Source organism: Sinohyriopsis cumingii, chromosome 3 (genome assembly GCF_028554795.1).
Source record: "Sinohyriopsis cumingii isolate HCF-2022 chromosome 3, ASM2855479v2, whole genome shotgun sequence".
NCBI classification, from domain to species: Eukaryota; Metazoa; Mollusca; class Bivalvia; order Unionida; family Unionidae; genus Sinohyriopsis; species Sinohyriopsis cumingii.
In genome coordinates this window covers 32663209-32679389 of record NC_142963.1, presented here as the reverse complement: position 1 = coordinate 32679389, position 16181 = coordinate 32663209, and the positions used below count along the sequence as shown (strand labels likewise).

Below are 16181 nucleotides of genomic sequence, written 5' to 3'. Positions count from 1 at the left end.
CACATTATACACACAAAAACTAACTGAAAGGGAAACAGGATAGATATAAATGAATATTACTGGTTTCAACACATTCATTTGGACACACACACACACACATATATACATATTCCTTTATTGTGTATATAAAAGCATTTTTACTCAACACTGATTTGAAAACAATACAAAAGGATGACAAATAAAATGTACAAAATTATTACTGTACACACTCATATTATAGTTTATTATATCAAAACATTACTTAGTGAGGGAAGTGCAAATGAAAACAACTTTATTTTGCCTAAATGTTGTGAATTACTACATGTTACTAAACTCCATACTTTGTCCAAAAACAATATGGCAGCAGCTGGGAACAGTATCATTATGGTTTGATTTTAGTAAAAGGGCCATTCCTAGATTTTGGCTGGCCTGGACAGATATTGAATCCAAGACCATCTTATTATAAATCCTATGCAGCACCAATTGGGCGACTGCTGCTTCTTTGATCATTAACTAATGCATTATTACAAGGCTTTTATTGGAGCCAGATCATAAGGCTGTCCTCCTTAAAGGAAGTGGGGTTACAGAGGGTCACTTCTGCTTTAATGTAATATTCATTGCCTGTGAGCAAATTGCAAGAGTTTTATGTCTGGAAAATGCTGAATCAGGAATTTGTGTTAATTTAATCATGCTAAAAATATTGTAATTTAGATTGTAAGTAGCTAAATATAGAAATGTCCCATTTGCTTTACTCAACCTGTATGACCACTTGAAGTCCATTATTAGTCATCTTAATGATTATGGGAAACATGGCTAGTTACAGATTTGGAGGATGCAATGGTATGATGCAATGTTTAGTTACCTAATTGCATAAGATAACTTGTGTGGACATCATCTTTACAGATTAACACAAGGTCATAGTTACACTTCTGAAAGAGCGATTACAAGGTCATCTTATGCAATTTGAAATGGAAATAAATTATGTATATTATTTATATTAGTAATTTTGGTTGTTGTGCTGTAATCTTTATACTGTCTGAATAAGTGAGTGTAAAGTTTTAAATTACACAAATATGCTTGAAAAAATATTGAAATAATCTTCATCAGTTCCTCCACAGGGGCAGTATCAGTTAGAAGTTTAATGGCAGGAGGAGTAGTGATAAATAGTGTGTTCCTTAAGATTTTTCTGACAATTTTTTGTCCCAGATAATTATTGAGTCTGCCAATAATAATCTAATTTATTTATTTCTTGAAAGAGTCAGTTTTAAATTAAAAGGTGTGCAAAATGAAAAAGATCGACAGACAGGCAGATGCAATAAATAAATTTAAGAAAAGAAACATGGGAGCATTATGAAACAAAAATTTATACACGAATAAGAATAATCTAGTGGATAATAAATAACCGTAACATTTCACAAATGGGCATTCTTTCTTTGGTGAGACCAGGAAGGGAAATAAAAAGTGCAAACAGCAACAATGAATGGAGGTACTTTTGAAAGGTTTAATTTAGTAATCTATTTGACATGACAATAACAGTTACCTTATGAGCCAATAAATCAATAATTTTCCCTAATTAGAGGACTTGAAAACAATAAGTCAATTTTTATTTGTTTGATCTATTAAATCTGGTCTTTATTTTATCTTTATTGATGGTACACATTGAATTGAGTGGAGTGGCATAGTTCACAGAATACAAAACATAATTTAGCAAAAGCAACATATTGTTCAGTTTTGAAAAAACAATATGGTGGTGCATGAAAGGTGTTTTGTGGGTAAATGACAGATTTCCATTCATGACAAAAATACTTCATAACTTGCCTAGTTGCCACTTTGAAGGTCATAACAGTTAGGATGGAAATTGATGGAATGCTCAAGTTAAAATGTAAAAATGGAGTGTTGCAATACCATAACCTCAAGATCAAGACCACACCAAGAGAAAATATAACTCAGACTTGTGACTTTGCCCTGAGTATAGCTTTTGAACAATTGAAGTTATTTTCATGAAACTTGAACAAGTTATATATTGTTACCAGACGGTCACATCCTTTAGCGATCAAGAGGATCTGCATTCAGAGTGCAGATTATTCTGCAATAAAATAACCCCCAAAAGTTAGCTGAAACTGGCTACTGGTTACCTTAAATCTGCAGGCAATGTTATTAGAATTTAGATCTGCATATAATAATAAGTTGTGTCAGTGAGCTTATCCAATCTTGGAGAAGTTGTTTTTATTGTGTGGTATCTTGTATTCCAAAAGTCTGACTAATGTTCATATCACTAACTGCCATTGCTGTGCTAAGTCATGTAAATTTCCATTAAGATTAACCATTTCTTCTTTAAAGGAAATTGTCAGGGTCTTGCATAATCAGTTCAGAGTTGTATATTTGTGAAAATATCATCTGTTGTAAACACAGTGACATTAATGTCAATGAGAGATGCTCTTGCTTTTTCTTTCACTGTAGCTTATCAAATACATAATTTATAATTGTCTGATAAAATCAGCCCTCTAAGCAGCAGCATGCCCTATCAATACAGTTTGTGAAGTTGATTTATCCAATATTTGTTAGTGCCTGGGTTGAATAAGATCATGGTCTTTTAATAGATTGCTTTTAAGTATTCACCACAGGAGTTAATTCTATAGTCATCATAAAGATTCAGATTTTGGGGTTGCTTTTATCACATGGTTGCGAGTGAGTGATCATCATCGTACTCTGCTCCAGACTGAACTCCAGCTTGAGGTGTTGAACTGATAACTTGCCTGATGGACTGCTAACCTATGACCTAGATCTTATTTTTTATCTTAAGTTTCATACTGACATTCACTGATGGACAGGTTATGATATAAGGCTATATTTAAAAATTTCCTATTGGTCAGCTCAGTTTAGGGAAGGAGAAGTTGTTATGCTTCCTTTACTAAGAGTTTCACATGTGATCAATTTCCATCTGCAAATCTACAGTAGCCTGACCACATGGGGACTTGACTTTGTGTGATAGTTAATTTGTGTGTGGTGTTATAGCATTTGTTACTGAGTAGGCTGTCTGCAAGAGTGCAGTGTGGTATAAACAGAACACCTGTTGACTTAAAGGTCTACTAGTGTGATCACACAACTTCTGTTTATATGATAAATTTAATCTTCTAGATGTGATTTTTAAAGATATTATGTCAAATACCTCATCAGTAATGAAATATTGACCACAAAACATTGATTTTTTATCGCACAAGGAACGATGCTCCTAGCGGATTTTGTGCCTGGCAATTTCGGTAAGACAAAGCAGAAGTGACGTGCTGTAGGGAACTGCATTTCTACTTTCATGTTAGTTGCATTCAGTAGATCGTACCGTGCGTTATCCGATCAGTGACAAGTGAGATAGTCTGCAGTAACCATTTGAGAGAAGACGATTTTGATACTGTCTATAAAATTAAAGAGTTGCTTGCTGTTACAACCATCAGACAACTCCTGCAAAATGCAGTAGCAAGCGTGTTTTCTTGCCAGATATCCGAGTCCGTGATCACCAGATCAACAAAACCAAGGGTTATGGCAGGGCTAACAACTTGTAGACCGAGTGAAACTTGTACAGAAGCGAGAGCTAGCGAAGGTAAAATATTTATACATATTTATCTTGCTACATTATTAGTTGTCAACCCCTACCCCTCGCCACAAATATACCTAGCAAAAGAATGATCATTGGGAGAGTGCAATTTTAATGAGAGGGTGTTTTTGCAAACCATAATAGCCCTACCCCTACCTCCCAAAATGAATCCTGCTTTACCATGATGAGTGTGTGTGTGTGTGTGTGTGTGACCCTTGAATTTTAGTTTCTGCCCACTCCCCCATTACCCCCCCCCCAATTTTTTTTGTTTGCATGCCCATGCTTATTTCATGCCTGTTCAACAATAATAATAATGACAAAACAAGTTTTCTGCTAAAGCCAGAATGTTGTGAATGCTTGATGTATTGATTGTGTTCAATTGTAAATGCTGTTGAGGCACTGGGAGTAAATTACCTTGTTTACCAGGATATACACCACTATGTCAATGGATAACAGTCTAGGTCAGAGTCAAACCCACAACCCATTGCTTGTGAGTGTGAATACTGATGTCCACAACCCATTGCTTGTGAGTGTGAATACTGATGTCCACAACCCATTGCTTGTGAGTGTGAATACTGATGTCCACAACCCATTGCTTGTGAGTGTGAATACTGATGTCCACATCCCATTGCTTGTGAGTGTGAATACTGATGTCCACAACCCATTGCTTGTGAGTGTGAATACTGATGTCCACAACCCATTGCTTGTGAGTGTGAATACTGATGTCCACAACCCATTGCTTGTGAGTGTGAATACTAATGCCCACAACCCATTGCTTGTGAGTGTGAATACTGATGTCCACATCCCATTGCTTGTGAGTGTGAATACTGATGTCCACAACCCATTGCTTGTGAGTGTGAATACTGATGTCCACAACCCATTGCTTGTGAGTGTGAATACTGATGTCCACAACCCATTGCTTGTGAGTGTGAATACTGATGTCCACAACCCATTGCTTGTGAGTGTGAATACTGATGCCCACAACACATTGCTTGTGAGTGTGAATACTGATGTCCACATCCCATTGCTTGTGAGTGTGAATACTGATGTCCACAACCCATTGCTTGTGAGTGTGAATACTGATGAACACAACCCATTGCTTGTGAGTGTGAATACTAATGTCCACAACCCATTGCTTGTGAGTGTGAATACTGATGTCCACATCCCATTGCTTGTGAGTGTGAATACTGATGTCCACAACCCATTGCTTGTGAGTGTGAATACTGATGTCCACAACCCATTGCTTGTGAGTGTGAATACTGATGTCCACAACACATTGCTTGTGAGTGTGAATAGTAATGTCCATTTAATGTGGAGAGTATAGTATTATTATTCACAATATGTACAGAACCATAGTTTAGAAGGAATTTTTAAAAAATACTTTAATGCTATTGGTGTAAAGATTTTACCCTCTGATGCTACTCTAATATATATATATATATATATATATATATATATATATATATATATATATATATATATATATATATATATATATGTGTGTGTGTGTGTGTGTGTGTGTGTGTGTGTGTAGATCTTTTTTTAGGTACTGAATGAGAATTTTGAGAACTAGCACCCGAAAAATAATGCACTAGAGAGAACGAAAGACAGTAGATGGTGCGACATATGATATGGTGCATTTTGATGTCAGTGAACTTTCCATTCATTCCCTGTTTACATGGTTTATATAGCTTCATAGTTGATATGGATTTCTAATGCTTCACAAATTGTATCAGCATATGAGTCAGTAATTAAGTTATGTGGGTTTTTTTATTGCAGAAGAACTACAATGTATTGATAATATGTCAAACTTTATGTTCAACTCTTAGTTGTAAAAGTAACCAGAAAGATTTGGTGCAGTTGTCAATTTTTATTCGGACATGCAGAAGACTTAATGTGCGACTACCATATGTACTGCAAAGGCATGAAACACATTTTTCATACTCTTATTACAGGGACTAGATACACCATCATGCAGTATTGCTGTTCAATGTCAGACTGATAGGATACTTTAGAAAAAACAAGCAAACAAAACATAACATTGTATTAACTAAGCTCAGTATGATTATGTAAGCGTTTTGACTCGGTAGACCAAGCACTTGTGAACTTGTCATTATTGAGCAATGATACACTTTAAATGATACACACATTCATGAGAAATCCTCATCTTTCTGAAAACTACGATGATCAGAATACATGTCTAAAATTTCACCTACTATACAGGTTGTGAAGTAAATGTCCAGCAAGTAAAGAGAAGGAGCAAAGGCATTGCAAACTTTCATGTACTTGTCAGCATTCATACATGACACTCATGTAAGAAAATAAGCTTACTTTTTCAATGTTACTTATGCATAAGTCCATTTTTAAAATGTTGATAAACACATTTAAGCTATGTACAGATGATATCACATTTCAAGAAATAGAAGTATTGTTAATTTTGCTTAAGACATTTTTTTCCCCCTTTCCTTCAGACCAATGAAGTTAAGCATAGTTATGACATGAAGAGGGACTTTCTGGAGCCATAAAAAAATGCAGAACCAGTGTGGAGGAGGTGGACACTATTATTACACTCAGGCATGTTCAGAACAGAAATGGATCAGAGAGAATATGAGAGCCACACACTATTATGATGTGTGTCATTTTTTCAGACTGTTGAAGAATTGATGGCAGTGCTGGAGGAAGTGGTCAGGAAGCCATAGTCAGTTGATAGACGCCTCTATGCAGCCATGTATCTGTTATGACTGAAAATAGAATATACAGCAAATTTTTTAACTTTAATAAAGTTTTATTATTTCATGTATCCTGGTTTTCTGTTAATTATTTCATGTTTTCAGAGTCAGTACCTTTAGCATAAAATTAGATTTTACTACAACCAGTGTTAGGAAGCTAAATGAATCAAATGTGAACCTGAACAGATGGTAATACGTTTTTAATGTCATAGTATAGAATCTGTTCAACAATTGAAATTACAGAGGATTAAAGAGTTTTTCATGAGAATTTACAAGATAATGGACAATGATTTTAGCACAATCTATTATCAAAATGAAAGGTTTGAGTAAAAATTCCACACACAAGTGATAGTAATGATACATTTTGTTAATAAAGGAAAGATCTTATTAAAAGGAATTTTAAGCGTAATTTTCACATGTGTATAAAACAATCACTTGTCCCAAAATCGACCCTGATAGTAGCACCATAACTACTGTAAGAATATTTTGCCTACAAGTGTTCCTGTACTCGGACAGGATTTCCTTGCAATTTCCATATTGCTGAATGAAGGCATAGTATGCTGCTTCGAGGACATATTCATCCAAGCAAACTGTGTGAAATCTTGGATGATCAGTGATACAATCCACCTTGACCTTCGCATTCTTATTCGAAATCATAATCTCTTTACAGCATCTACACTTCTTGACTATTTATTTATGTGAAATTATTGCATGCTAAAATTTAATATATATGTATATGTGATGCATGGTTAGACTTTTGTTCTATCTTTTGTACCACAATAACATAAAAATAATCAGCAATGTATTATTATTATTATTATTATTCTCACGATTTGTTTCCCCATAAATATGTAGACTTCCTTTACCACTAGTATTATACACCTAGACCCACCAGAGAAAATATGCTTGCTGAACATCTCAATACACCAGGTCTATGATTACTTTTTCTTTTTGACTGCTCCGGTGGCCTAGTAGTTAGAGTGTCTGCCTTGGAAGCAGGAGGTCACATGTTTGAACCCCAGCCGAGACATACTAAAGACTTAGAAAAATGGTACTAACAGCTGCCACGCTAGGTGCTCAGCATTAAGAGTTTAGTGTTAGGACTGGTCGGCCTGGCATCAGGATAATGTGACTGGGTGGGACATCATGCTACATGTCTGCAGCATGATGCTTCAGTGCTAGACATCACTGTAAACTGTCACACTGCAGTAGGGCCTAACCGGAAATCACCCCGGACATTCACCTCGGCTGAATATCCTGTTATTCGGTACTACTTGGAAGTATTCGCCTCGGCAAATAATACGCGCACAAATGGTTACAAGTAAAATAATTCAATAAATATCAAACTTTTAAAAAAAAGTTTTTTAATACATAATAATTTAGTTAAAAATAAATTATAATTACACAAACAGTTAACATTTAAAGTTTAAGCATTGCATATGATAATGAAACAAACGATACTCTCCGGAGTCGCACCTACTACTCGGTTCGTGCCTGGATCTGGCAAATAGTACATCCAAATACTCGGATTCGGTACTCGGTGAAAATTATTTACTCGGTTAGGCCCTACACTGCAGACATCGTAGCGATATGACTGAAAAATTGTTAAAGCTACGTTAAAAATCCTAATCACACACACTTTTTCTTCTTAAAATTCTTCAATTTTACTATATGTGGAGGGTAGTAAACAATCACACCCAAAGTACATTCGGGGTCTGCATCTCATCACGGTTTAAAAGAACAAAACGTGTCATAAAGTTAATAAAGTATTTATTTCTACACCTCTCACAGTCTTAAGTGTTTAATTTTTTACACCAGTAGTTACTGATGAACTATGCCCACATGACAATCTGCTCTGAAGACATCCAAGTTTCATCCAGATTCGTGCCCTTCTCTTTTCATGATAAAATTGAAATAACATTAATGAAAGAATAATAATAACAATTGCCATAATGATAATAGTAATTACCAGAATGAATAGCCCAAGCGCTACTCGGCCTCATTATGCCCTATATCCTCTTTAGGGTCATTGCTTGAATCAACACAAAATTCAGGCATCACCCCATACACTAAACTTGAGGAACTTTCCAACAGTACGTCACTTCCAGAAATCCTATTATCACTGGAAGTATACAAATATTTCTAGAGTGTTTTCCATAAAACATCGATAAATGCACACATTATCTTCATTTTCTTCTCTATTAGTTAAAATATGCATTTTTAATGCACATTTCTGAGTTATTTAGTAAAAAATGAACATTCTGATATGTAGTGTGTATTACACTCTAGTAGACCTTAAAGTAGTCAGTGTAATACTGTCCTGCCAGTAAATGTTAGATCAGTGTAGTACATGTCAGCTTCAATATAAATTTTACTAATTTACCTTTTTTGGGCATATTTTGTTATCTGTAAGTAATTACTATATAATTATTTTTCACAAGAAATTTGTTTGTGCTTTAAAATTCTCATAGAATTCATTTGCCATGAGGTCAGTGAAGCTGTGTGACTAACTATAGCTGACTTTTCTTAACATCTAAATCAGGGGTCTCAACATGTGGCTCATGGGCCACATGCAGCCTGCCAAGCTGTTTACTGTGGCCCACAGAATGATTGGCGTCACAAGGTGTCATGAGAGATAGCAAAGGTGGTGCGGCCATTTAAAATGCCCTCATGGCAGCTTTTAGGGTGGTTTGATTATTTGAGACCCCATGGTCGAAATCTAACTGTTCATTTCTACATCTGGATCACAGAATAGGAATTTGACAAATGATCAGAATTAGAGTTGCCTACAACATCAATATTGCAGCCTATATCTGACTTACTGAAACCTTCATAATCAAAATTCTCTTGATCCAAACACCAGAAAGTTCTGAACGAAGTCTGCAGCCTTCATTTTTGTTAAGGGAGAATCCAAACACAGTTACTTTAGATAGCTGATTAAGACTGAGTCTTAAGCAGAAATCGTGTGAAATCAGAAAGGAGTCAAAAGGTGCTTCCATTGTATTCTAATTCATTAGAGGTGTCCCCGAAAAAAAGCTTTTGTGAGTTGTGGTGAATGTTACAACTAACCTACAGGCCAAGATTAACACATGATACCTTGTCATCTAACACTGTACAGTATGGCAGATATTTGTAAATGCTCTCATCTATATATGGAATACATGATACAAATGCTTTGTAAGCATCAGCTAGAACTATAACATTTAATATATTCAGAATTATCATTTTTTCATTTTTTGCAAGACTTGCTTTAAAACATTTTATATGGTATCTTTATTTTCAACTTTCTTACTTCCACTTACTAAAGCTTTACTGATATTATAGTTATTTCAATGCACACACCAAGCAGAAAATGGCACTCATGGATCTCATCTGTTCACCATAGTGCATTGACTTTGCTCATGCTCAAGTTTGGCTAATCCATTGATGTCCTGGATGAATTTAGACTTTGCCTTTTTTTTCTGTTTCTAGCTAATCTAATTGTTGTTTTTTTTTCTTGAACTGGTACGTATATATTTCATAATTATTAAATTTAATCAAAATCACGAACTTATAGTTACTGAAGATTCTGTAGACTTTTTGATTCACCAATCATAGGAAAAGTTTCATATTCATGAAAGTGAAAAATGTCATCGGATCATGACCTTTCTAATGGCATCTCTCATTTTGACTGACAGGTTACAAAATGTATGAACCTATATCGGCACCTGTCAGATTTACTGTATTTATTATGAATAGATCTCACTTTAATTAGATTAATACATGTATTTGCATAACGTCTTTTCAAAACTGCTACAGTATAAATTACAAGTGGTGATGGATATAAAGGTGAATGTTTTATGGGATATCTTTCTGATGCTGCATATGGTAGTTTTTTTAAGACAAACATGTATAATATTTTGCAGGAACTATGAATAAGAATAAAATGACATTTACAGTTATATTGGGTATTTTTATTTCTGAAACCCAGTTGAATTTTGACCTTGAAAACTAATTCTTCCCAGATATGTTGCAAGAGATGACTGATCTTGAGTGACCAATTTTTATTGGAAGAGGGGTGGTCTTGTAAGACAGGTTGGACAGTATTATGTTGAATAGGTAATGGAAGTTTTACTAGCCCTGATATAAACAAAAATGGTTTCACTCTCATATAACATGCCCTTATGGAACCCTCATTATTATAGGGCCTCCAATTTTAGACTTGGCAATAAATCACCAGGTGTTGTACAGCAATCGAGGTGTCAGATGAACTTACCCAGGTATCTCAAAGGACTTAAGGGTCACCATTAGTGCTAAAGTATTTGCTTGTTGTGGAGATCAGTTTCACTTTAAATTTATAGTGGACTACAACTTTTTCACGGGCCAACTTATGCATCTGTTTCTGTTATCTATAAAATGGGTTGGATCTTAGTCCTATCATGGCAACAGTACATGCATACTTGATCTTTTATCATGGTTGAGTGAAACTTTAAAATCTGACCTGTCTATTAACCAGCTTCTCCTTCACACTTAGGTCAGATACTTTATTTCAAATAAACCCATGCTTGGGCTCAGTAAGATATCTAGTCGTGAATGGAAAAAAATTAGCAGTGCTGAATGTGGATTCACACCTTGAGAACAAATCTCTGAATTTTCTACCCCTAATAAGTGTTGTAGCTGTGCATGCATCAGTTATTGATTATGTTTGCCTATTTCGCTTACTTGTCAATACAGAACATGCTTCAGAGGAACCAGGGTTGCTCTTATTTAAAAATATTTTTTGTTTTAATGTAGCTTTAACAGTTTTAGTTCTGATGCTATGATGTCTGAAGTTTGGCAGTTTATAGCACTGGGACGTTATTCTGCAGACACGTAGCGTCATATTCCACCCAGTCACATTATCCTGATCCCAGGCCAACCAGTCCTGACACTAACCTCTTAATGCAGAGCGCCTAGAGCCTGTTAGTACCATTTTTACAAGTCTTTGGTATGACTCGGTTGGGGTTGAACTTTCAACCTCCTCATCTGAGGTGGACACACTAACCACTTAGGGCACTGAAGTGGAGGGTAGCTGAGTAAGTTCACGTCAAACCCGTAATCCATTAATTGTGGCTTTATACTTTCTCAGGTCAGCCTGGTTTGACTCTCATGGTGTGTCTTTGGGAAAGGCACTATCTCCCATTTTCTTAGCACAATATTGTCAGTGTGTTAAAAGTGTCATTATTGCCACCCACCCACTCCATCCTCATTGAAGGAAACTTTGTTTTTTTACACAGGTACTTCATGAAAACTTAATACTTAAATAGGTCAGACTTGTGAAAATATTATACTGGGAGTGAAGGTGACAGGTTTAAAGGTCGTCTGCTGTATGGCCCTTATATATGTAAGAATTGTGTAAATATATATTAAGAAACAAACTTTGTATACTAAATCAAGAAATTAGTTTCACACCTAGTCCTTAGTTTCTTAATAGTATTCATGTTGACAGTTACACTTTTTGGTAATCTAAGCCTCATTTTAATGTGGAGAGATTTTTGTTTTTTGATGAGATGTTATACTTGGTATCATGATAAGTTTCACTTTGCAGTTTATTACTCAATGTAGATCTTACAAAAGCATCCACTGTACATGTCAACAAAGTACATGCAATGAACTTATTTCTTGATTTCTTTCAACATTTATATGCATGGAGCAGTAATAAACAATAATCTAATGACCCCAGAGATATTTTACCTAAATTGTCAGATATATTCTGCAGAAACATCTCACATACTAATTCCTGTGATAAGAGTCAAAATACGTAAGGCAAATGAAACAATTGCAAGTTGAGCAATGTACTGCATACACATTATAAAAGCAGTCAGCTGTTCAAATGATTCCTTTAAGAATTTTACCAAATTTGACAAAACATTATGGCACAGGTAACTTTTCAAATGATGCTGATCCATCATCAGACATTTCTGCCATTACTAAAAACAAAAAACCTGAAAATAGCTCTTCAGAAAAACAGCTCAGCAGAAGTTGTCCAAAAATGTGGATGTTCCCAGGTATGACGGTCTTTCAACTTTGATCAGATAATGTCAACTTACCATTAAATATGGCCACTTTTGCTAAAAAATAGAAAAATCTTTAAGCAATAACTTCTGAAAAAATACTTGGTAGAATTTGACCATGGTTGATAGTATCATGTCATCAAGGTCTTTTTATTTTGTGTTAATGATGCTGATTTGAATTTGAGCAAATGTGACAGTAGGTTTCTGATTAGATAACTTTCACATTTATACAACTGATGCCCTTTATTTATGACTTTATCCCATTACAAAAACTAGAAACACCTGAACACAACTCCATTAATTCCCCATATTTCATGCACTTATATGTAGGTGGAAAAATAAATATTGCAGACAGAAAACATTCATTGAAAGTAATATAAAAAAATAAGAAAATAATGACTTTTTTAGTTTTACTTTCAACTGAATTTCTAAGTCTGAAAATTTTCAGTGAAAAATGTATGACTTGAGAGAATGTTATAATTTTTGAATTAGCTTAAAACTTAAAATTTATTTTAAAAACCTGCCCGGTAAAGCCAGATTCACCAGCATCACTGCATTCTCTCTGCTAATACACCACTGTCAACAAATTTAAAGTTCTACACAAACGGTTCATCTGGTTGGGCTTCAGTAAGAAAAGGGTTATAAAACAACTTCACAAGTGTAGCAAAAGAATCCACTTTGTTTTAATCTTCTTTGGTCTAAAAGGAAGGTAAGCATCACTTAATTTAAAGTCAGAGTAGCAGCTATGTTCCCCAAACGCCACTTTCCAAACCACAGTTCAATTTGTATATGAATTTTGCATTCACAAACTAGCATATTATAAAATAGTTACTCAGGTGGGTTAAAACCAGGCCCACATGTAGATCTTGTGTTTTCGCTGTTTTGAGAAGTGTGCCACTTTAACTTTGTGGGTTAATATGTCTCATTACGGAAATATGGATCTTCAAGTTACTGGGTACTTCCATGCTACTACAAAGGTAACTAACATCTCTAGCATGTACAGAAATATGGTAGGGACACTGTGATCTCTTAATGTGTGTTTATTGTAGTAAGCTTTTAATTTAATGAAGTACAGATCTTAATTTCTAAATACATTGCAGTATTATGTAAAATATATTACATTTCTTGGTTATAGAAGTGAATTGTTCTGATTGTATGTATGAAGGTCTGGGTTATGGAAAGACAATGTCACTGTCCTTAGACTAAAGAAGAAAAAAACTGCAACCCATGGATTAGAAGTCCAATGCTTGTACCAAATAGAGCAGCAGTGACACCCTATAAAGTTGCATCAGGCAAATGCAAATAATTAACTTATTATATATGGAGTGTTATATATATATATATATATATATATATATATATATATATATATATATATATATATATATATATATATATATATATAACATGTTGAGAATAAAAAATTTTGCTTTGTCTGTAGAATAAAAGTAGGTAAAGCATTGGTGGTTAGCTTTCAGTAAATGGATGGGAAAATTTTTTTAAAAAAATATTTCAACTGACCAACTCGGTTTTGATTTAAGATGAAACTAAATACAGATACTATTTGTTTTGGCTTTTAGGCTTGTCAGTTCCAATCAAGCCTCATTTTTGGATGACTTGAGTTTCATTTTAGAATGGCAGAAGCAGTGTTTTCCCCATTTGTCACAAGATCTTGATTGAATTCATGATCAGTTGTGGAATTTGAATAAATGGAGTTTTCATTACCTTTTAAGATATACATGTTCAATTTTTGAACTGAAAAAATTTGGTCCAAGTTAGGTGGGTGGATGGGGGAATGAGTGGGGCCTGAATGTTGGAGGTATGTAATGAAGAAATAAATACAAGGCTTGAAATATAATGCATGGTTTTCTTACATTTGTTTTATTTTTGTGTGCAATCTTGCTGGAATACAAATCTTCAATCAAATGTTGGAATAAACTTGGGATATCATGACCAACAGGCAAGTTCTTGAGATCAGTTGAGATCAAGAGTTTAGCTTAAAGTGAAAATAGGCTGTATCATTCAGGAAATTGTCTTTGGTTGGAACCTGTATAAAAGGAAAGTGAGTCATGGATAACATATAGCTTTGTAACTTCTTGGGATAAGCAGTTTGATATGTGTGCATGTAAATAATGTAATGTTTCCAGATGACTTCTTGACCCATGCCACAATGGTTACAGGGCAGTCATATCAAAACTTTTACATGATCTGTACCATATATACTCGCTTATGAGTTAGTGAAATTCAAGAGAACAAAGCTCTTAATAGCTGTAGCATAATGCAAATGTAGATCAAGGTCTGTGTTGTATATTTTCTACTGGTTATTCCTAACACACTGCACAGACACAGATCCGTGGGTACATTATGTGATGGCAGATCTGGTTCTGTACAGATTGCAGTGGGCTCATTTTATAAGCTAGTAAATATGGTAAAAACAAACAACTCAGTATACTGCTGGTTAAAGATTGTGTTGTACTGTAATTATACATTTTCTCTCAAGTTTATATTTACCTGCCTATCTGCATTCAAGTAAACAAAAGATGAATAATTTATGGTTTCTTTATGCAAAAGTGCATTTAAAATGCCTTGTTGCAGAAGTACTTTTTTTGACAAACAAAAACACAATGTATAATGCATTATTGATCCCACCACCCATCAGTTTCAGGGTTAAATGGACAAAATCATCCAAAATAAAATTTAACTTTAAACTTTCTCATTGCCAGTGATTGTGAACTACCTGTGTATTAAGCAAAATATATATTAATTTTTTAATTCAGTATTGTCTACTTTAGTGTAATGCGCTTGAAAATGAACTTTAGGGTCTGCCTCCTGTATCAAATCTAATAGATACTGTGTCCTTGACACAGAACATTTTTAAAATGACGTAATTTACCAAATAATATAACAGGTAGACATGAATGACTTATCATGATATTCTACATATGAACTATAAAATAGAACTTAAAATTGTGAAAAGAAGAAAAAATAAAAATCAAGGTTACAATGAGAGGAGAGAGAGAGAATGAGGAGTATTGACAAGGAAAACGGTGCAAAAGCACTCTTGATTTCTCTACTACCACCTTTTTGTCCTGCCACCCTATGATGTTTCCAGCATCTCACTAGTGCATATGTCTAATTAAGAATAACTCATACTTATCTTGTATTTGTTGATGATGATTCTAGCATTTGTCTGTACCCATTAGTAGATATGAGTGTCTCCTATGCCTGTATGGAAGAAGTGGCTGTCAGTATGACAAGGACTAGTGCTATTAACCATCTCAGGGCCCCGAGTGGTCGAATGGTCTAAAGCGCTGTCCGCGTTACGGATCACTGCCATCTCACCTCTGTCTGCGTGGGTTTGAGTCTTGGATTCAGCTAATGTGGGTATGTGAGAAAGCTTGCCAGTAGCTTCTCGTGGGTCGATAGTTCTTTCTGGGGTTTTCCCGGGTTCTTCCTCCACCATTAATACAGGCTGCCATGTATAGCCTATTGTGTGCTGAAAAATGGCATTAAACCCTACAACAACAACAATTAACCATCTCAGATCGGTTGCCAATTTTAGGAAATTAGATGAAAGCAAGCCACAAAGTAACCCAACTCCAGACATTCGCTGTAACTTGCCTACATGTGCCTTGTGTAGGTTGGCACCACTTAAAACAGTAAGTTGTAGACTGAGGAAACCACTTCAAAATTTGCCTGGAGTGGCAGCAGTACAGAGAAGGAAAATTGTTGGATGCATATACATTGGTATGCAGTGCAGGCATTGAACAATTACCATTTCCGGTTACAAGGGGCAAGTTAAGTTTCACATGGACAGGCAAATACACATCTCCAGATGCAGTTCAGGCATCT

At 35.0% G+C, this 16181-nt stretch overlaps 1 protein-coding gene across 15 annotated transcripts in view; it reads left to right on the top strand.

The window, feature by feature from the left end:
- Positions 1 to 16181, top strand: part of LOC149802647 (RNA binding protein fox-1 homolog 2-like) — a 141556-nt gene that overhangs the window by 24678 nt on the left and 100697 nt on the right. The window lies entirely within an intron of this gene.